This window comes from Lissotriton vulgaris, chromosome 9 (assembly GCF_964263255.1).
Source record: "Lissotriton vulgaris chromosome 9, aLisVul1.2, whole genome shotgun sequence".
Taxonomy (NCBI): domain Eukaryota; kingdom Metazoa; phylum Chordata; class Amphibia; order Caudata; family Salamandridae; genus Lissotriton; species Lissotriton vulgaris.
The window spans coordinates 124,432,288-124,455,047 of NC_141697.1; the positions used below are offsets into that span (position 1 = coordinate 124,432,288).

General features: G+C 46.9%; 1 protein-coding gene across 3 annotated transcripts in view; it reads right to left on the reverse strand.

Moving 5' to 3' along the window:
* TMEM229B (transmembrane protein 229B) overlaps window positions 1-22,760 on the reverse strand; it is a 537,771-nt gene that overhangs the window by 97,351 nt on the left and 417,660 nt on the right. The window contains exon 1 of one of the 3 annotated variants that reach the window (XM_086937160.1): window positions 11,316-11,425. The exons of the other annotated variants lie outside the window; for them this stretch is intronic. The gene's annotated coding sequence lies outside the window, so the exon portion shown is untranslated. Of the gene's footprint in view, window positions 1-11,315; window positions 11,426-22,760 lie in introns of those variants that run through there. 3 annotated transcript variants of the gene reach the window in all.

Consider the following 22,760-nt stretch of genomic DNA (forward strand, 5'->3'; position numbering starts at 1 on the left):
CGAGTCCACCACTGTATGGAGGTCAATGCTGCTTGAGACAGGTTGATTCGATCCTCCCAATCTCCTGTCGCTTGGTCCCACTGATCTTCCACAGACTGTTGTAGAGGCCGCATCCTCAACCTGGCGTTCGGTATTAGGAAGATGCAGGACGCCATGGAGCCCAATAGAGATGCTACTTCTCGCACCTTTGGACGAGGAAACTGAAGCAACTTTTTGCATTTCTGCCCCATGGAAGATAGTCTCTCCTGCGAAGGAAACGCTCTTCCTAAATTTGTGTCCAGAACTGCTCCCAGATAGTGGATACTTTGCGTGGGATGCAGGACCGACTTTTCTGTGTTCACGTGGAGGCCGAGCCTGTGCAGTTGTTGGAGACACAGGTGACAGTCTTTGGTGACTTGACAAGGAGACGAACTCTTCAAGAGCAAGTCGTCTAGATATGGGTACACAAAAAGACCTCTTTTGTGAAGACACGCCGCTACCACTGCCATGCATTTGGTAAAGACCCTTGGTGCAGATTTGAGACCGAAGGGAAGCACTTTGTACTGATAATGCTTGTTCCCTACCAGGAACCTCAAGTACTTTCGATGACCTGGTGTAATAGGAATGTGGAAGTACGCGTCTTGTAAATCCACCGAACACATCCAATCTCCGACTTGTAGATGAGGACATATTTGGTGAAGTGCCAACATGCGAAACTTCTCTTTGACCACCACCTTGTTGAGGAGTCGAAGATCCAAAATCGGTCTGAACTTGTCCTCTTGATCTTTTTTGGGGACTAGAAAATATCTTGAATACACTCCTTTCCCCCTTTAGGATGGGGGTACCTCTTCGATTGCGTTTTTCTTTAAGAGGACGCTCACCTCCCTTTTGAGGAGCTTTAGTTGGTACGAGCGAGTCTTTTTTGGAGGAATCGGTTGCGGTCTCTTCCGGAAACGTAGCGCATATCCATTGCGCAGTATATTCAGCACCCACCGATCTTTTGTGATGCTGACCCACTCTGCCAGGTGTTGTGAAGCACTTCCTCCCACTGGAGTGGGTAACGGTGCCAGAGGAAGCCACTGCTCAGGCCTTGCCTCCTCTAGGCGTGGTAGAGGACTGATGATGCCCGCCTCTGCCTCTGCCCGATTTTCCTCCTCTGTATTGAGGCTTTCCTTGTGGCTTGCTTTGAGACCATTGAGGGGTTTGAACCCTCTGTTGGCCTCCTCGGTTCTTGTTGGTCTTGAAGCGTCGTTTGAACGGTTCTTTCTTTTTCTCCAGACCAACCGCCTTCACTGTGTCTAACTCCGTCTTCATACGGGTCATTTCCTGATCGGCATGCTCCCCGAAGAGTGAAGATCCGGAAAAAGGTAGATTGAGGATGCGCTGCTGGGCATCTGGTTTGAGTCCAGTTAAACGCAGCCAAGAGGATCTCCTCGCACATACCCCATGTGAGTAGGCATGTCCTGCTAGAAGGGCGTTATCTGCTGATGAACTAATCATTTGGTTTGCCACCAAACAGCCCTCCGTCACTGTCTCCTCAAAGTCCTTCTGGTCCTCCTTGGGCAATTTCTCCTTGAATCGTTCCATGGAGTCCCATAGGGCTCTATCGTACCTTCCCAGAAGGGCTGATGCACTAGAGACTTTCAGGGATGAAGCTGCTGTGCTGCATACCCTGCGTCCCCAAGAATCTTGCGTCTTGCTGTCTTTGTCAGGTGGGACCGAAGAAGAAGGAGCAACAGTGTGAGTCTTTTTAGCTGAGGCTACAATGACTGAGTCCGCCGCAGGCTCTCCCTTAACAAAGATAGGATCTGACTCGGCCGGCCTATATTTCTTCTGGATACGTGCCGGAACCGCCTTGATCGTTGCTGGCGTGAGGAAAACGTCTTTGATTGGATCCATTATCCCTGGAACCAATGGGAGTAAAGGCCGGGTATATGATTTGTGACGAAGGGTCTCAAAAATCACAGTAGCGGACACCTCTGGAACAGCCATCTCTATATTTAGTTTGTGAGCCCCCCTTTGCAAGACGTCCAGATACGTGTTGACGTCGTCAATCGGGGAAGCTCTGGAGCGAGGGCTGTCTACCAGCGTCGGAGAGTAATCCCCTTTAGAAGATCTAGATGAAGATGAAGAAGAGGATGATGGAGTTCTCCTTCTCCTGTAATGAGATTTCTCCTTCCTCACTGGTGATCTTCTCGGTCGTTCTTCCCCTCGAGGAGAACGTGATTTTCTCTGATGCTCCCTTCGGGGAGATCTCGATCTCTCCGCCCGTTCCTCCCTTCTCGGTGTTCGAGATCTGGGTTGCTCCCTCCGTGGTGATCGGGAGACCCTGGGGGTATGCGACCTTTCCGCTCTCCTCTCCCGAGAGCGTGATCGGTGCCTGGTAGGACTCTGTCTGTCTGCCTCTTCTACCAGCCTCTGAAGGGGTGACCTGTAGTGTGGGCTTACATATCTTCGTAGCCTCTCCGTCGCTCCAGAATCCTTCCACTTACTCAACGGACCATACCATCTTGGCGAGAGTCTTGCCTGTGTGATATACCGTCGTTGGGGTGTCTGTTGCACCGGACTCCTACTCCTAGAAGAGGACCTCGATGAGCCAGAGGTACTTAAGGAGGAATGGTGAGAAGCAGATTGCGTCACTAGAACGGTCGAAGGCACTGAAGGAGATCTTCGTCTCACCGGTGTTGGAGGACGTCTCAAAAGTCTTTCCCTCGACGTCGAACGCCTCTGCGGCATCGACGGAGTGATAACCTTTGACGTCGAACGCCTCGACGTCGACCGGCGATGTTGAGCCGACGACGGAGTCTTCTCCCTCGACGTCGAACGGCGTTGCCCTGCCTTCGACGGAGGTCTCGACGTCAAACGGCGTTGCCCTGCCGTCGACGGAGGTCTCGACGTCGACCGACGTTGGTCTGCCGGCGACGGAGATGTCGTTCGACGTTGTCCTGTCGTCGACGATGCCCTCGACGTCGACCGGACACGTGGCGACGGCGGAGGATCAGACATCCTCGACGTCGACGCGCCGTCGACGATGATCTCTTCCTCGACGGCGAGCGTCTGAGGGGGCTCTTGCTCCTCGACGCCGAGCGCCTCCGTGGAGACGTCGGCGGAGGTGTCACACTCTTAGAAGCCTGTCGACGTTGAGACGACGGCGAGTGTGATCTGTCTCTCGACGCCGATCGTCGCCTGGTTGACGACGGCGGAGTTGACTTATGTCTTGACGCCGATCTTCTCGACGACGGTGACCTTGTGGCTTCTCTCGACGCCGATCGTCGCCTAGTTGACGACGGCGGAGCTTTCTTCGTCGTCGGTGAACTTCTTTTCGACGACGATTTCTTCATCGACGCCGGTCCCGACGTCGACGGAGTTTTATCTCTAGAACTGTCCATCAGATGTTGTTTTTTCAGCGCCGAGCCCGGCGCTGAGGTTGATGGACGCTCTGACTTGCCTTTGGAGGGAGTTCTGGGTCTCTTTGAACTCTTCCTCTCTGTAGATCTTCCCCTGATGGATCTCTGGCCCAGACCATAGAACCTGTTCCTTTCTCTGTCTTTAAGAGTCCTCTCAGACAGGTTTCTACAATGTGAACAGTCTTTAGGATCATGATCCTCTGGCAAGCATAAAATACAGACCTCATGAGAGTCTGATTTTGCCTTCTTGTGGCCACAAGAAGGGCATTTATCAAATAGTGTGGGCATCCTGACAGGAAAACCTCACAAAAAATTGACTGCTAAGCAGTTATTTACTTGACACTGTTGTTAAAAGTCAAAGTAAATCAAAAAATTGTTCTTTAGAAGATTTTCTGACTGAAAAAGGCAGAAAAGTGTGGCGCTGTGTATCCAGGGTCCTTCCTGAAGGAGCCGGAAAGAACAACTGACCTAACTGTAACCCCTGAGGCATGATGGGAAGCTAGGGGCAGAGGTGCCTTAAAGGCACGGTGTCAGTTTATATATATATATATATGTATATGTATATGTCTATATATATGTGGGGCACATATAATATATTGTTTCCGGGGTCCCGCGCTTGGGCGGGAATATTCTAATGCTTATGACTATTGATGAGGATCCCCTGGAAGAGAAAAATATGTCTTCAGAAGTGACATTGTTTGTCTTTTTTCACTTTCACTGACACTCTAAAATCGTGTCCCCAAGGAAGATGGCTGAATATTTCGTCAAAAAAGGTCATTTGTTAATTTTTATTATACATTTTATATTACACATTCAGTTAGCTTTTTTAATCGTTTTTAATGTATATTCCAAAATGTTTTACATTTTTTTTTGGGGGGGGGGAGACCCCCCCAACCCCCCACTTTAATTTTTTTCCATTTCCACCCATGCCTTTACTACTTATCACGTACTTAATGTATTGTGAAAGCACTTCTATCAAAATAAAAAAAGGACTTCTTTTTTTACGTACGTGCTGAACGTAGGATGGTTGACCGGAATGTTTCTTTCGTGGTAAAGACGATCGTGGAAGGCATACGCGTGTAAAAGACGTTTACGTGGTAAGTGCCCCGTTGTAAACATAACGCGTAGTAATGCCTTCGTTGTAAATGATGTTTCCCGGTGGAGACACAGGAGTAGGAAAAAGCCACCCTTAATTAACAAGCAATAATGAGGTACATTGTTTCCACAGTAGGAGTTCTCTAAGCGGATTGAGGAAGAATGGAGGAATACCAGACACTCTTATACATGCAGAGACTGAGCTCACGTAACAACCGAGAATTTTGTATAGTGCGCAACTACCCCAAAATGACTTCATGTCACACTAACTTTCTGGACCAATTACAAGAAAACAAGTTACTTACCTGTAACTTTAGTTCCCCAGTATTGGTAACTTTCATAGATTCCCATGCTTTGGATCATTCCCCGTCGTCGGAATGGGAGTCTCGGTAACAAAAATACCATAGCTGTAGGTACAAAAGACAATGGAAAAAGGCCTAGGCCTCATTTCCTTTTGTAACATATCACCCTCTTTGTGTAAAAGAGACCAAACTTTGGCCTCAGCCAATCAGAAGTGCCTCACCACTTAGAACCTTCCTGAAGGAACCTCAGAGCCTCAGATTTTCGTAGCCGTTGTGTACTTAGACACCATATCTGTAGTAGGCTGAGCTTTCCCCGGGGAGGTGGGTGGGCACATGGGAATCTATGAAAGTTACCAATACTGGGGAACTAAAGTTACAGGTAAGTAACTTGTTTTCTTACCCCAGTATTGGAACTTTCATAGATTCCCATGCTTTGTATCAGAGTAGTAAGCAGTTGGCAAGATAATCACATTTTGCATTGTAAATAATAGCAGTAGACAACATGACATTAGATACAAAATGTGAAAAAATGGAAGGTGGGAAGAAAGGAAAGCTCACCATTAGTGGAAGAGGTTCCTCAGAACAGCCTGTCCTACTGCTGCATCATCCTGTTGCAGAGATTCCAAGCAGTAGTGCTTGGTAAAGGTGTGGACGCTGCTCCAGGTTGTAGCTCTGCAGATATCCTTAATTTGCACCCCCACGAAGAGTGCTGTGGAAGAAGCCACAGATCTTGTGGAATGCGCTCGTATCTTTCCAGTCAGAGGTTTACCAGCAGCCTTGTGACAATGTAATATAGCGCTTGTGATCCACCTTGAAACACCCTGTTTGGATAGTGGAAGGCCTTTACTCGGTCCCCCGAAGGCCACAAACAGTTGAGAAGATTTTCGAAAATCTTTAGTACGTTGCAAATAAAATTTTAAGCATCGCTGCACATCCAACGAATGCAACGCTTTTTCCGCTGGCGTGGAAGGCTGAGGGAAGAATGTTTTCAGGATGACCGGTTCATTCAAATGGAAATCCGAGGGAACCTTTGGCATGAACCTAGGGTTAGTCCTCATGATGACAGTGTTCCTCTTGAATTGAAGGAAAGGTTCTTGGATGGTCAAAGCCTGTAATTCTCCTACACGCCGAGCCGACGTGAGAGCAAGGAGAAGAGCCAATTTCCACGAAAGATATTTGATGTCAGAACGATGGACTGGTTCAAATGGGCCCTTCATGAGTTGAGAAAGGACCAGATTCAAATGCCATGTTGGAGGAGGCGGTCTCACCAGTGGATAGACCCTGAACAGGCCTTTAAGAAATTGCTTGATTATTCTGGAAGACCATAATGAAGGCCCAGAGTCTGTCCTTCTGAATCGTGACAAAGCAGCTAAATGGACCTTAATTGATGAATGGGCTAGACCAGATTTGGCCAAAGACAGCAAGTAAGGTAGGATCTGATGAGGCTTGGAATTGAATGGATCAATGTTTTGCTTTCGACACCAACAACAGAATCTTTTCCACTTAAGGCGGTAAGTTTTGTTAGTTGAAGGAGCCCTTGCCTGGGACAGAACTTCCCTAACCTCCCTTGACAATGGCAGGTTCATAAATTCTCGCTGTTCAGGAGCCATGCAGTCAGGTGTAACGACTGAGGGTCTGGATGCAAAATCTGTCCTTCGGACATCGTGAGAAGATCCGGCAGAATCCGTAGAGGCAAGGGGGAGCTATCGACAACAGATGGAGCTCCGTGAACCAGAACTGCCTCAGCCAAGCCGGGGCTATCAGGATCATCCTGCACGGTTCCACCTTGAGTTTCTTGATTAGTCGTGGTATCAGAGGAATGGGAGGAAAAGCGTAGACAAATGTCTTCGACCAGGCTATCGAAAGGGCATTTCCCAGTGAATCTTGATGGGGAAGCCTGCTTGCGTAAGACCAGCATTTCTTGTTGGTCGGAGTGGCAAAAAGGTCGATGTCCGGCATTCCCCACCGGCTGAAGACTTGTTCCAAGACTTCCTGATTCAACTCCCATTCGTGGCTGACCGAGGATGACCTGCTCAGTCTGTCGGCGTTTTCGTTTAGGACGCCAGGCAAGTGTTCTGCCATCAGAGACATCTTGTGTTGGATCGCCCATTCCCAGACCTGCTGGGCTTCTCGTGACAATGGGCGCGATCTGGTCCCTCCTTCCTTGTTCACATAGTGCATGGCCGTGGTGTTGTCCGTCCTGATAAGCACTTGTGAACCTTCCAGGCGAGGAAGAAACGCTTGCAGAGCCAGTCGTATCGCCCTGAGTTCCAACAGGTTGATGTGGAGGCGTTTTTCCTGGGGTGACCAATGACCACTGACATGTAGGTCCTGCAGCACTGCTCCCCAACACTCCATTGACGCGTCCGTCGTTATCACTTGTGGAGACGGGTCGCTTGCGAAGAATAGGCCTTGGGACAAGTTGTTTTGATCTGTCCACCATAAGGCCGCGTTCTTCATCTCCGGAGTGATAGCCACTCTGTCGTCAAACGAACCGTGGACTTGCTTCCATTGATTGTCCAGTTGTTCCTGCAAGGGACGCACCCTCAGTCTGCAATGGGGAATTAGTGGAATACACAATGAAATTACTCCCAGCAGAGACTTGTAGCGGCGTACTGAAAGAGACTTTCTTGTTTTTAAGTCTTGGGCCATGGTTTGTAATTTCTGCCTCCTTTCCGGAGTAGGAAAAGGTCGTGAAAGCTTCGAGTCCAAGATGGCTCCCAGAAACCGAGCTCTTCTGGACGGGATCTGGCAAGATTTCTCGTCGTTTAGAGTGAGACCCAGGTTCTGAAATAAATTGGTACATGCTTGAACTGCCTGTAGCGCTGTTTTTCTGGACGGAGCTTTCAGTAACCAGTCGTCCAGATAGGGGAAGACCTGAAACTTGTGTTTTCGCAGGAAAGCTGCTACCGGCGCCAGCACCTTTGTGAATATTCTTGGGGCTGATCGGAGTCCAAAGGGTAAAACCCTGAATTGGTAATGGCTCTTGGCTACTGTGAATCGCAGAAACCTTCTGTGCGCTGGGTGAATCGGAACGTGGAAATAGGCATCCTCGAGATCGAGTGTGGCCATGTAATCCCCCGGGCTGATCAGCTTCAAGATGTCCTGGAGGGACACCATCTGGAAGGACAGAGAAATGAGATAGGTGTTTAGCCCCCTGAGGTCTAAAATGGGGCGCCACTTGTCGAGCGTCTTCTTCACCAGGAAGAACCTGGAATAAAATCCTTGGCCTCTTTGGTTCGATGGAACTGGCTCTATCGCCCCTTTTCGGAGCATCTGTTGAACTTCGAGCCGAAGGAGACGCTGGTGTTTTGAAGGAGTGGCTGCCGGGGGCTTGGGTGGCGGAACTTGTGTGACTCTAAGGTATGCCCTTTCCGAATGATGTTGAGCACCCAACGGTCCGATGTTATCTTGGACCAGTTGTGAAGGTATTTGTTGACCCTGCCTCCAACTGATGACTTCCTGAAGGAGGGTCCAGTAGGAAGAGCCAGGAGGCCGCTATTGGCGCTTGGACGAATCTCGTCCTCGTGCCCCTTGCTTTCCTTTACCGTAAGGCCTGGAGTAGTTGGAAGACTGGCCCTGCCGCTGCTGGTAAGGCTGACGGTGTTGCTGGGAACCGGATCCTGTGTTGGAATATCGTTGTTGTTGGAAGGATCCTCTGTAAGTACCACCCCTGCCTCTGGATCCCTTGAAAGGAGACTTTCTGTACTGAAGTGTTCCTAAAGACCTAGCTGTCTCTGTGTCCTTTTTTATATCTTGCAGGGTGTCGTCAATGAGTTTTCCGAACAACGCTTCCCCATCAAAGGGGAGATCCAATACTTTATTCTGGACCTCGGGCCGGAACCAAGTAGCTTTAAGCCACCCTTGGCGACGGAGTACTGCCGCTCCAGCCAGTGAACGGAATGCAGTAGTTGCAATATCCATTGCACAATCGATGATTTCCATCGACGTCGCCTCTCCCTCTTGTAAAATCTTTTTTTGCCTCAGACGTAGATTCAGGAGGCAGCTGGTCAAGGTACGGGGCGACATCGCACCAGAGTTGACGGTCGTACCTACCCAGGATCGCTAAGGCATTAGCCGCTCGCACCAGCAAACTTGCCATCGATGAGAATCTTTTTCCCACGTTATCCAACCTCCGCCCTTCCTTGTCCGGAGCAGTTGTCAGTGGTGCCGAAGGGTTTCGCGATTTCCTCTGCGCTGCCTGCGAGATCACAGAGTCTGGTCTTGGATGACCTGTCAAGGCCGCAGGGGCATCATCAGTTGCCTTGTACTTCTTCTCGAGACGCGGTAGCACCGGGACCACCGTCGCCGGGTGTGTCATTGTCTTTATGCCCTCTTTCCATAGGTGATCCACGATAGGAATGGACCTGGCAGTCTTCCGAAAGGGTTCCTTAAAATCATATAAGAAACAATCTGTGGTAACTTTAGGCATTGCCAATTTAAATCTTGCCGCAGCTCTCTCCATCAGCTGATGGAAGCCCCCAATATCCGCTGGCGGGGAGTCCGCCGGGTCCGGATTTGGCGATGCGGGATTGTCAATAACGTATTCATCATATTCCGTGTCGGGATTAGAGACATGATCCGACTGCTGGTCCTCATCCGAGGATTCATCAACATTATGAGTCCCTGGTAATCCAGAGGAATCCTGTTGGAAGGACGCTTGAGGCTGTGGAGAAGTTGGAGCCGAGAAAGTAGGTGGCACCAATGAAGCCTGAGTACTTGAAGGCGTAGCAGGCGTTGATGTATTTGGCAGAGGTCTACTGGCCTTAGACCTATAGTCCTGTAGCATCTTATGTAGATCTTGCAGGAAAGACGTTGGCACTGAAACCATTTCCTGTTCAGGTTGCTGCTGCTGCTGCTGACTATGACCATGTTCCTCGTGGCCGTATTCGCCCTCTGAGTCAGTGTCCTGGCATTTGACAAATAGTTGGGAAGGACTATTGGCATAGCTATATGCATCTTGTTCATCCTCCTCTGATTCTCCCTCTTGAAGGAGCATGGTAGGTAACAGAGGGGACACCGTCCTTGGAGAAGTCATCTCTGGCGTGATCTGCGTCACAGAAATGGTAATCCGCTTTTCTGTGGACAATATCATCGGTTCCGTAGTCGACGGTTGTATGTACGCCGTCGAGATAGGTGTCGTGGACGTCGTCGACGATGAAACTGTCGACACGCCAGCCGTTGTCATAGTCATTGTAGTAGTCGTCGACGCCCTCGTCGACGAGACCGCAGTCGTCGACACCGTCGTCATCGTCGCCGACGGGACTCTCGCCGTCGACACCGTCGTCATCGTCGTCGACAGGGCTTTCGTCGTCGACGGGGCTTTCGTCATCGACGGGGCCTTCGACGTCGACGGGGCCTTCGTCGTTGACGGGGTCTTCGACGTCGACGGGGCCTTCGTCGTCGACGGGGTCTTCGACGTCGACGGGGCCTTCGTCGACGGGGCTTTCGACGTCGACGGGGCTTTCGTCGTCGACGACTCCTTCGTCGACACCCTTGAAGCTGGTACCTTCGTCGTCGGCGTCTTCAGTTTCTCCGTCGACGGCGAGGACTCCGCCGTCGACGGTCGCGATGTCGAAGAACCTCCTGTCGACGGAGTCTTCGATGTCCTCGTCGACGGGCCTCCCGCTGTCGACGTCTTCGTCGTCGAGGACTTAGATGTCCTCTCAGAAGACTGGGATGAAGGCGTTTTGAAGGCTGAAGCAGTCTTCTCACCTGTAGAAGGCGTAGAAGGTCCATCCCTCTCCTTTACACTTCCGTGAGGAGATTTGCTGGGACCTGGGCTCTCAGACTCACTGGGGTCTTTTTTGAGGCCTTTGAAGATCTTCCCACAGAAGTAGAAGGGGAACCCCTACCCCTTTTCACTGACCTTCTTGTAGAAGACATCGATCCAGCATCCTCACTGTCACTGGAGACAGTATCCTTCCTTGATTTAAGCTTTTGCAGCCATGTCAGGAGCCTACCCTCACGGTCCCGGAGGGTCTTGGCGGAAAAAGTGCGACAGATCTGACAGTCAGCAGCCTGGTGGTCAGGATAGAGGCAATAAATGCAGTCCTTATGCTTATCCTCCACAAAAAGCCTTTTCTTGCCACAGGAGGAACAAGGCTTGAAAAGGGCTTTTTTCTTCTCAATTTCCGACATCCTGGAAGGTAGTAACAATCCTGAAGAGAATCTGAAAGATTCTGAAGAAAATCCTTTAGAAAATCCTGAAGTAATCCTTTTGAAGAGTAGAAGTTGAGCAGAGCTCAAAGAAGACTCCCTAGCACAACGTGCGGTAGAAAATCTGAGGCTCTGAGGTTCCTTCAGGAAGGTTCTAAGTGGTGAGGCACTTCTGATTGGCTGAGGCCAAAGTTTGGTCTCTTTTACACAAAGAGGGTGATATGATACAAAAGGAAATGAGGCCTAGGCCTTTTTCCATTGTCTTTTGTACCTACAGCTATGGTATTTTTGTTACCGAGACTCCCATTCCGACGACGGGGAATGATACAAAGCATGGGAATCTATGAAAGTTCCAATACTGGGGTAAACAGACCTGCTTGCTTGTTTGGCACCCTTGCCCGAAGGACCTCGGATGCAACCCAAAAAGTATCCTCACATCATCATCTCACCCTTGGGTAGCATAGGGTGAAGTGCAGCCTACACGTATGGAGGTGCTGTGGAATAAGGATCAACATCTTAAATAAGCAATACAGTTAACAGAATTAAGTACGCATTCTTCAACCTAAGCTCATAAACAATAAAGATATGTAAGCTAGTTATTACAAAATGTTTGAAGAAATTGGGCAAATGAAAAACTGACATGGCATAAGTTTAATTGCTACAATACAGGCTGAGGAAACCAAGGGGCAGATTTACAACAAAGAAACGCAGCACGGTGCAGCAAGTCATTTTGCTGCGCCGTGCTGTGTTAGTTTGGAAAGCACAGAGATGCAACATATATACAAGAATATGTCGCATCTCTGTGCTTCCCCAGCGCTGGTGCACAAACTGCTGCCATGCGCCGGCGCAGGCACCCTTGCACCATGGTGCAAGGATGCCTGCGTCGTGGGGAAATAGTTTTTGTTCAGAAAAACAATCACAAGAATCTCTTAATGTGTGCTGTAGAATGCAGCACGCATTGAAAGAGGAAAAAACGAGAAGAAATGAAAAATTTCTCCTCGTTGCGCCTCGCTATGCCACCTCTAGGGTGGCGTAGCATTCACACGCATCTCCAGATTTACGATTTCTCGTAAATCTGGAGATGTGTCTTGTTCCATGGGTGTTGAGTGGGAACACCCACAGCAACACCCATGGAACGCCCCTTCCACGCACAGTGCTGCGTGTGAAGGGGCCATATTTACGACGAGAGGAAAAGTCACGCAGGGTGACTTTTCCTCTCCTTGTAAATATGGAGGCGCCACCTAACTGTTTTCCATAGATAAACACAAATGTCTATTGCGTCATGAACCACCGCTTTCACAGCTTAAACGGGGGCGGTGTTGACAATTACAGTTATTTATGACCCTGTCCTGGCTGTGGCTCTGCAGACAAAAGCTTTTAAAAAACAAAAGTAAAGGAAACTGATAAACAGCACAGTGATTAGGAGTGAACACAAGCAAAGAAATTAAGAGAAAAAGAGGGAATGAAAGAGAGAGTTTTGGAAGAAAGAGAAAAGGAAGGACATATACAAATAAGGAGGGAACTGTGGATGAAAGGATGAATGCAAAGGATAAAAGTACTGTTGGGTGGAAGGAAAAAACAAGATTTTCATGTGTGGGTGAAAAAAGGTGTCTGTAATGATGAAAGGCTAGATGAATGGGTGGATGGATGAATAGAAGATTGGATGAAAGGGTGAAAGGATGAATTGGTGGATTGCCAAAAGGAGGGTCAATTGGTGGATGGATAAAAATGAATGGATGGATGGGTTAAAGTATGGAGGAATGGTTGGAAGTGTGAGTAGAAGCATGGATGCAACACTGTAATGATAATAGAGTGGATGGATGGAATGGTGAAAGATTGAATGTATGGGTGGAAACTTGAAAAGTTGGATGGATGCATGACAGGCTTAAAAGATGGAGAAGTAGATGGACAGAAGGCTCAATTAAAGGATCTCATCTAGAGTGGGTAGAGTTTACTCGCTTTGCTCACCTGACGTAGTTCGAGGAATGGATCAAAGTGGGGGGTATTTTAACTTTCTGGCTACTCCCTTGGCTTATCTCATAGGAAGTGGTTAAAACTCGGATAAATGAAGGTGTAATTCTGAGTATCTTAAGTAGGGCCTAAGCCATGGGTACTCATAAACTTTTACCCAGGGGCCACAAAGTATGGTCTCTGGTGTGACCGAGGGCCGCACTGTGGTCATAGGATGTCCTGGGTGGGTTAGAGATTGTGCAAGGCGGTCTAACAAAATGTTAAATAAACGGGCAAGCATTTATTTGCATTTTAACTAAGCTAAGAGGTGCAGGACATCACAGTAGCTACTTAATTTAACATGCAAATAAATGTTTGCTTGTTTATTTAAAAAAAATTCTGAAACAGCAGCTTGCGCTACTGATCACGGGGGGGCGCATGTAAAGGTCAAGAGGGCCGCAAGCGGCCCCCGGGACTTACTTTGAGTATCACTGGTCTAAGCCATAGTGATGTGCACTGTTGGGAGGGTTAGGAGTTATGGCCTGGTAACTAACATTTCCTTAGGATTTAGAACTTAGGGGCCCGTTTTAAGTTTGGCAGGTGGTCACCCTCCATACCAAAAGATCCCTGTTGGTGCAGGAAGGATCGTTTTGAGAAAAGTGTTCCCACCAATAGACATTTTGGAAACAAAACTCTCACTTCAATCACCTTGACATATATGAAGTATTCGCCATGCACGTGAAGGTTATTACTTTATTTTCTTGCTAGCGACCACTCCGAAAGCATACCGTTCATGAAAATTATTTCTTTTATTCACACTTTCTCATAGAGGTCCTTCCACTTCCATTTCTCAATTATTTTACCATTCATTCGTCGATCCATCCTAACACTCCCATGCATCATTAAAGTATATATATTGTTACTTAGCATACCATTACTTCGCAGGTATTTACTTCAAAGTTTTTACTTCGCAAATACCATTACTACGCATGATCTTAGTGTGCATGCTTTTACTTCGCAAATATATCCAAACACACTAAAAATGCTTTTACTTCGCAGTTATTTATTACGCATACCGTTACAACGTGTTATTGGTACTTTAAAACAAAACATTAATCGTAATAGTTACCTAGCCCCTGGCACGCACCCTGAACCCTAAAAATGCCCCCTACACCCCAAACCCGTATCTCACCCTGACCCCTAAACATATCCCAGCACCCCAAAACCTAAATGCACCCTGAAGAACAATAGTTACTTACCTGTAATCTGTGGTTCTCCAGTATTGGTGTCTTTCATAGATTCACATGCCTGAATCATTCCCCGTCCTCGGAGTGGGAGTCCCACGGTACATAAAAAAGCAATAATATGCCTATAGAAACAACAAAACCTTGGTAATAACAAACCAGGAAGTAAAGTAGACCAAGCTACAGTACAAAAAACTTCCACACTCATGACTATCCTAGTCATTTTGTATAGACCAAACAGCAGCCAATCAAGCTACAACACCCACCAGAATGTGCTCCTCAGAAGCTCATGCTCTCAGATTTTCTCGCACAGGAGTGAAACCACATAATCACCCAAAGGAGCCTCTGAGGGGAGGTGTGCGGTGCATGTGAATCTATGAAAGACACCAATACTGGAGAACCACAGATTACAGGTAAGTAACTATTGTTCTTCTCCAGTATTGGGGTGTCTTTCATAGATTCACATGCCTGAATCAGAGTGGAAAGCAGTACCCATAACATAAAGCTCATTAGACGCTATCTGCATTACAGTATACAGGCATAATAATAAAATAGAAAAACATGTAATAAGCGTCTAAAAAGAGCATAGAGGAGGAGGGAGAACAGAGTCTTACCTTATCTGAAAAGATTGCGAAGAACTGCTCTTCCCACCGAAGCATCTGCATCACTGGCCGAGTCCAAACAGTAGTGCTTGGTAAAGGTGTGCCTGCTGGACCAACTTGCAGCTCTGCAGATCTGAAGAAGAGGCACACCAGCGAAAAAAGCGGTAGAAGAGGATACCGCTCTTGTAGAATGCGCCCTTGGTAAAGACTGTAAAGGTCTACCTGCTTGTTGATGACAGAGTCCAATTGCTGAGGAGACCCACCGGGCTATAGTCTGTTTGGATACAGCGCATCCCTGGGGCAGTTTTCCATAGGCCACAAACAGTTGGTCTGTTTTGCGAATAGTGGCTGTTCTTTGAATGTAGAACTTGAGACATCTCCTGATGTCTAAAGAGTGTAAGGCCCTCTCAGCCGCTGATTGTGGATTTGGAAAAAATGTTTTGAGAATTACCGGCTCATTAAGATGAAAGTCAGATGGAACTTTGGCCATATACCTAGGATTAGTACGTAGCACCACAGAATCTGAAGTAAATTGCAAGAAAGGAGATTTCAAAGTGAATGCCTGAATGTCACTGACCCTTTTAGCTGATGTCAATGCTAAGAGTAAAGAGACCTTCCATGAAAGGAACTTATTTATTTATTTAGAAAGTTTTATAGAGCGCAAACCAGATCCTTGCGGATATCAGAGCGCTTTACAGGCAGTGATGAAAAGAATTAAACAAAAACAATATAAAAACAGATATACGTGTACATAATGAGCAGACCATAAGCAAACGATAGAGGTACATCGGATCCGCATCCTACGTTGTGCAAAATAAAATAGGAGATAGGTGCTGGCCGAGCGAGCATCAGTGCCATATGGGTTGTCTGTTTGCAGCAAATCATGTTATCCTTAGGTGCAGATCATGTGGATTTTTTCATGAGAATTGCTTTTACTTCCTTTTTGAACAGCGCAGTGGATGTGATAAGTTTGGTTTCTGGGGGTAGAGCGTTCCAAATCCATCCCTGAGAAGGAGCGTTTATAGGTTTTAAAGTTATTAAATCTGTGTGGCTTCAGTACTAGGCTTTCTGCACTTCTTGTGGTTCTTTTACCCCCAGAGTTAAACAGTTTCTGAGCGAGATAGCTGGGAGTTTTATGGTGAATGGCTTTGTGGGTCATGCAGGCTATTTTTAGGTGAATTCTGGCTTCCCAAGGTAGCCAATTCAAGGCTTTCAAGTCTGGGGAGATGTGGGACCTTTTTTTTGAGCCTGTGATGAGTCTGGCTGCAGCGTTGATGGTGGCTCTTAGTGGTGCTGTTGTAGCTTTGGGGAGGCCGCAGAGAGAAAAACTACCGAACTCAATCTTGGGGATAACTAGAGCTTGAACTGCCGTCTTGAAGTCGTTTTTTGGTAGGAAGGGTTTAAGCTTCCTTAGGGTATTAATCTGGAGATTTGCTCCCTTTGTTGCGTTGCCAATATGTTTATGCATGTTGAGGTTGCGATCAAGGGTTATACCCAGAGATTTTGCTGAGTCAATGATAGTTGGTTGAACGTTGAATGCCGTGAGGTGTATGAACCAGTCCTGGAGGAGGGTTATTTTGGAGGGTGGAGTTATAAGTAGGAATTCAGTTTTGAGTGCGTTAAGTTTGAGATGGTTCGTCGCTAGCCATGATTGGGTGTTCATCAGCGTCTTGTTGAGTAATTTCATGTCTTCAGGAGTATTAATCTTCAGGTAGAGTTGAGTATCATCTGCATACATGTGAAATTGGACGTTGGATGATTGCAGCAAGGCAGTGAGAGGTTCCATAAACAGATTGAACAGAGTCGGGGATAGTGCGGACCCTTGTGGGACTCCAAGAGTTAGTGGTACAGGATTGGACAGGGAGTTATTGACTTGAAGTTTTGGGAATGGTTATGAAGAAAGGAGGAAAACCAATTGAGCACTGAGCCTGATAAGCCCATTCTAAGATTCAGCAGGTCAATCAGGTTCTCGTGTTTAACCGTATCGAAGGCTGAGGAGAGGTCTAATAAGATGAGTAGGCATGATCCATTTTGGTCAAGTATTTGTAACGCGTTGTCGATAATGTGAGTCATGGCTGATTCGGTGCTATGCCCTGCTCTAAAGCCAGATTCGTGACTGTCAAGGAGGTCGAAGTGGTCGATGTGTTTTGTCAATTGTTGGAGAACGCATTTTTCCAAGAGTTTGGCTAGGGTAGGGCTGTTAGAAATAGGGCGATAGTTGTTAAGGTCCATTGGGTCAGCTGTGGTTTTTTTTTAGGATGGGTGTCACTTGACCCATTTTGAGGACGTCGGGATGCAGCCTTGGTGCAGAGAGCTGTTGATGATCCTAGTCCAGAGTAGAAGGAACAGAGGTGTTAGATTTTTAACTGCGTTAGCAGGGAGAGGATCAGTGGCATGATTGGCCGGCTTGAGGGTACTAAGAATCTTGCCTACTGCTTCTTCAGTGTAGTTGTCGAAGGAGGACCAGGCTGCCTCGTTTTTTAATTTAAGTTTTGGGGATGTTTGTTGAGTTGGAGTTGGAGGAGACGGAGGGATTGAGGTGTGATGGCAAGACTGTAGGATTGCAAGGTCATTGAGTAGATCCCTCTTGATGTTTGCGGTTTTTAAATTAAAGAAAGCAGAGAATTCGTCACATGTAGGTTGGGTGTGCGAGGTATTTTGCAGTTGTTTCGGTTTATCCTTAGATTGGGAGTTGATTAATTCAAAGAGTTTTCGGGGAAGATTTCTTGCTTGGTCTAGTTGGTGAGAGAAAAATTCGGCCTTAGTGCGTTTGATCTTTCTGTAATAATCCTTTCTCTTACTCCTTAGAATTTTAAGGTGCTTGGAAAATGGGACTGATCTCCAAATGCGTTCCGTAGCTCTAAGAGCGCGTCTCTCATCATTCAGCAGGTCATTGAACCAGGGTTTGGAGTTTTTTGAAGGAACTCTCTTGAGTTGCAGAGGAGCAGCTTCATTGATAACCATAGACATTGCGTCAAGGTAATGATTGGTGAGGTCATTTACCGAGGATAGGCCATCCGGAGGCTGGAGTAGTTTGTGGGAGTGGATGGGCAGCGTGTTGTGCTTGAGTTTTTTTAAGTCTCTTTTCCATATCTTTGGTTTAGTGGATTGGGCTGCGTTAAGTTTCACTGTTTCCCTGAAGAAGAAAGTAATGATGTGGTGGTCAGACCAATCAAAGGGCAGGATTGAATCAAGCTGAGTGGAGTTGTTTTTGGAAATTATTAAGTCCAGTATTGCACCTTTTTTGTGTGTGGGGCTGTTGCAGATTTGGGAGAGGTCAAGCGCGCCAATTAAATTTTTGAGACTGTTGACCATTGAGTCATTGATGTCATTCCAATGGAGATTGAAGTCGCCTAGGAATATTTGAGTGTTTTGACGTCCGATGGTTGTTGTGACCATGTCCATGAAGTGTTCAGTGAAGTTAAGGTTATCACGAGGTGGATGATATATGATGTCTTGGGAGCAAATTGGCGTACCCTTACTGTTGATGTCGATGCACATGTATTCACAAGAGGAGAATGTGGGGGATATGGCTCTATTTACTGAGATGGTGCTCCTGTATATGCATGCTATTCCTCCCCCAGTTTTTTTGCTCCTATCAAGTCTGTCATAGTTGGGTGGTACCAGACTGTCCAAGAGGGGTGAAGAGGATTCAGTCAGCCATGTCTCTGTTAGCACAATCAGGTCAAGCTCCTGTGAGACGATGAGGTCGGCAACATCTGCTGCGTGTCTAGCGGCTGATCTACAGTTCAGGAGGGTGCATTTAAGAAGGGGTGTCGTGAGAGAAGGGGTGGGATCAAGTGTGAGTGTTATTCTTTTTAGATTATTCTCATTCCTCTGTTATTGTGAGTGGCGGATCTGTGTGGGTTAGAGGTGATCGCCTGGATGGACGTGTGTGTCTCAGCGCTAGGGGTGACGAGAGGGGGATTGTAGGAGTGTGTGAATATCATTCTCCGAGAAAGGGTTGGTGCTTCGGATAGGGTGGGAAGGGAGATTGGGGGATGGGATGGAGTTCCAGGAGAGGCTGTTATGCTTGGGGGAGTGTGAAAGGTGAGTAGTGGGGTAACTTGATCTAGCAGTGTACGCGGGTCTGAGGTGCGTTGGGTGTCTAGCGATCATCATTTTGACAATGTGGAGTTCATCTTTAATTTGTAGGAGTCGACACTGATATTTTCTATTGTGAGTGGGGTAAGTGTATGTGAAGGTTCATCCATCCTGGTATCAGGGGCAGATGTGGGTGGCATGGGTGATTGAGATAAGCATGAATGGGGATGTGTCGTGACCTGTGAGGGCACAAGTAAGTTAGCGGGTGGTGTTGTGTGTGCGGGTGGAGGAAAAGATTGAGTGGGTACAATAGGTGATAGTGTGGGATGTTGGTTGATAGGGGTAATGGGTGTATCTGGGAGCGGAATGGGATCTGGGTTCAAAGGGGTGACGCATGAGTTGAGCGAGCACCACATTCAAATACCAAGATGGAGGTGGACGTCGAATTGTAGGAAACATACGGAATAGTCCTTTAAAAAATTGTTGAAATCTGGAAATGGCTGCCAGAAATATCTTTAGAGTTGAATGCGATAAACCTGGTCTAGCCAGATGAAGGAAGAAAGGCAAGATCTGTTCTGGCCTAGCATGAATGGGATGCAGATCAGCAGAGCGACACCAGGCACAAAATCGCTTCCATTTGAGCTTGAAGGTCTTAATCGTTGCTGGCGCTCTAGCATTGGCCAGAATTTCTTGACAATCTTCAGGGATGTCTAAGTGGGCGAACTCATTGTGTTGAGGAGCGAAGCTGCTAATTTCAAGGAAGCTGGGTCCGGATGGCACACTTGACCCCCTTGAATGGTCAGGAGATTCGGTATTTGTGGCAGCTGGATTGGACTGCACTCAGAAAGGAGAAGTTCGGGGAACCAATATTGTCGAGGCCACCTTGGAGCAATCAGGATTAGGCGACATGTTTGTCTCTTCATCTTTCTGATGACCTTGGGGACTAAAGGAATTGGTGGAAAGGCGTATGCAAATGTCTGAAACCAGTTCATCGAAAGCGCATCCCCACACGAGTTCCTGTGGGGAATCCAGCTTGCAAAGCTTGGGCATTTTCGGTTCTGATTCGTCGCAAACAAATCCAGGTCGGGGTGACCCCACTCTCGGAATACCCGATCCAGGGTCGGCTGATGGATCTCCCATTCGTGATTGGATACAGCAGACCTGCTGAGGGAGTCCGCTAGCACGTTGGAGACCCCTGGAACGTGGATCGCTGAAAGATTGATGTCGTGATCCAGAGCCCAATTCCAAATCTCTTGTGCTTGAGCAGCCGGGACGACCTTGTACCTCCCTGTTTGTTCAGGTAATGCATACTGGTTGTATTGTCTGTTCGAATTAGAACCGTGGAACCCTCGATGATGCTTTGAAAAGACTTCAGAGCTAAAAAGATGGCTCGTAGTTCCAGGAGATTTATGTGCCACTTTTTCTGTTGTACGTTCCATTTTCCGTTGAGTGTCATTCCCTGGAGGTGTGCGCCCCATCCCTCCAGAGAAGCATCGGTGGTAACGATAAATCTGGGCACCTCTGTCATGAATGCATATCCCCCTTGTAGGTTGCATCTTTGCATCCACCATTGAATGCAGTTTCTCATCCAAGGAGTTATGTTGATCATGTCTTCGAATGTTCTACCACCTGCACCCACTGAAGACTGAGCTCTTCCTGCAAGGGCCTCATCTTGAGACGACAGTTGGGGATGAGAGGGATACATGAAGAGATCATCCCTAGGAAAGATTTGAACTTGCGAACAGAAACACACTCTTTTTTCAGCAGTATGGAAGCCATCCTGTGAATCTTTATCTGCCTTTCTTTTGAAACAAAAACTCGGGTGAGTTGCGTGTCCAACGTTGCTCCCAAGAAAGACTTCCTTTCCCTCACTGCAATTGAGGTACCTTTTCGATTGCTCCTTTCCGAATCATGGCATATATTTGGGAGAACAGCTCTTTGAGATGAGCTGGTGGTGGACCTTTTGGGGGAGAATTTGGAGTGGCTTTGACAAATTCCTGAATGTGGCCCCTGGATACAACGTCCAGGACCCATCTGGCCGTAGTAATCTTGGACCAATTTGATAAGTAGTGGGATATTCTTCCTCCAATTTGTAAATTTGATTTGGGTAGAAGTGGTGGCAGGTTGTTCGTCTCACTTGCTCTTGTTGGTGTCTCTTCCTCGATAAGAGGATTTCCTTCTTGTCTGGGAATAATTATTTCCTCTTTGACCGTACGTTTGATGCCTGTATGGTTGGTATCTTTGGTTACCTTGCGTGTTGCTATATGAACGCTGCTGAGAGTAACCCCCTCTATTGGAGAAATTGCCTCTTCCTTTAGCACCACGAAAGGACAACTTACGGAATTGCAGGGTTCCCAGCGATCGTGCTGTTTCCGTGTCCTTCTCTATGGCTTGCAAAGCCTCATCCAATTGTTGGCCGAAAAGGAACTCTCTATCATAGACCATGTCCATGATTTTAGTCTGGACTTCTAAGCAAAAGGACGTAGATTTGAACCATCCTTGTCTTCTCAAAACAGCTGCACCCGCAAGCTGTCTGAAACCTGAAGCCGCCACGTCCACCGCAGCATCAATTATTTCAGCCGACAAACATTCACCTTCGTGTAATATCTTCTTGGCTTCAGACTTATCAGGCTCCGAAAGCTTCTCAATATAAGGCACTAATGTCTAACCACATCTGCCTATCGTACCTCCCAAGTATCGCTAGGGAGTTCGCAGCACGGACAGTAGTTGCCGCTATAGTTGAGACCTTCTTGCCAATTGAATCGAGACGTTTCCCCTCCCTGTCAGGGGGAGCAGTGACTTGCGAAGAAGGATTCCTGGTCCTCCTCTGAGTCGCTTGGGTGACAACTGATTCCGTTTTAGCTTAACCAATAAGGCATGCCGTTGAAGTGAGAGGCGCCTTATATTCCCTATCTACTCGAGATAAAACCGCTGGGAGAGAGTTTGGCGTAGCCATTATCTTCAAACCCTCTTTCCAAATAAATTCAATTATTGGGATGGACTTCACCTGCCTTTGTGGTTGATCTTTAAAATCATACAGGAAGCATTCATCCTGTTTAGTCTCCATGGTGATAAGAAATATTTTCGTTGCCCTGTCCATGATTTGATGAAAAGTTGCAATGTCTACCGGCGGAGAGTCCGCCGTAGGTTGACCAGCTGGAGAAGGAGTTTGCGCTTGATAATAGCAGAGAGGATTGTCTTGGAGGTCTTAATGGTGCCGTAGATGTTTGTGGCATAGGCGTTGAGAGGCGTGAATCACCGGACTCGAAAGGTGGGAATTGGCGATAATAATCACTCAACATATATAGAAGGTTATGGAGTAAATCCAATGGCGAAATCAAACAGCTTCCCTTGGCGGAGGTGCTGAGAAATTAAGCCCAAATACTAGTATTGGACACAAAGCTAATTAAGCATAAACATAAATATAAACATTTTTGTATGTAAAATATATGAAATTTATTAAAACAAAACCTCTAAAACATATAAAAATACATTGTCATTTCATAAAATTCCAAACAGTGAAATCACAGTCATAGTCCATCTACAATTCACAAATTCTCGTACTGTAATCAATCATCTATATGAAATTTATTAAAACAAAACCTCTAAAACATATAAAAATACATTGTCATTTCATAAAATTCCAAACAGTGAAATCACAGTCATAGTTCATCTACAATTCACAAATTCTCGTACTGTAATCAATCATCTAAATGAAAATCATCACCTAAATTAAAACAAGTTATGCAGTTAGAAAAAGGGGAGAGACAAACAAAGACAACAACAATTTGTCATAAAGATTTGCACATCAAAACCCCCATTTCAAGCTCAATCCTAGACCCGCTTCATTTATGTTGTTCTCAGGGTGAACTAGATTATTCGATTGTGCGATAATGGGCGTCGACGCGTTTCGATGGACTCTTTCAATAATGTGCCATCTTTGTCAAGATTAGAGAATATGTCTCTCCTATTTTGCGG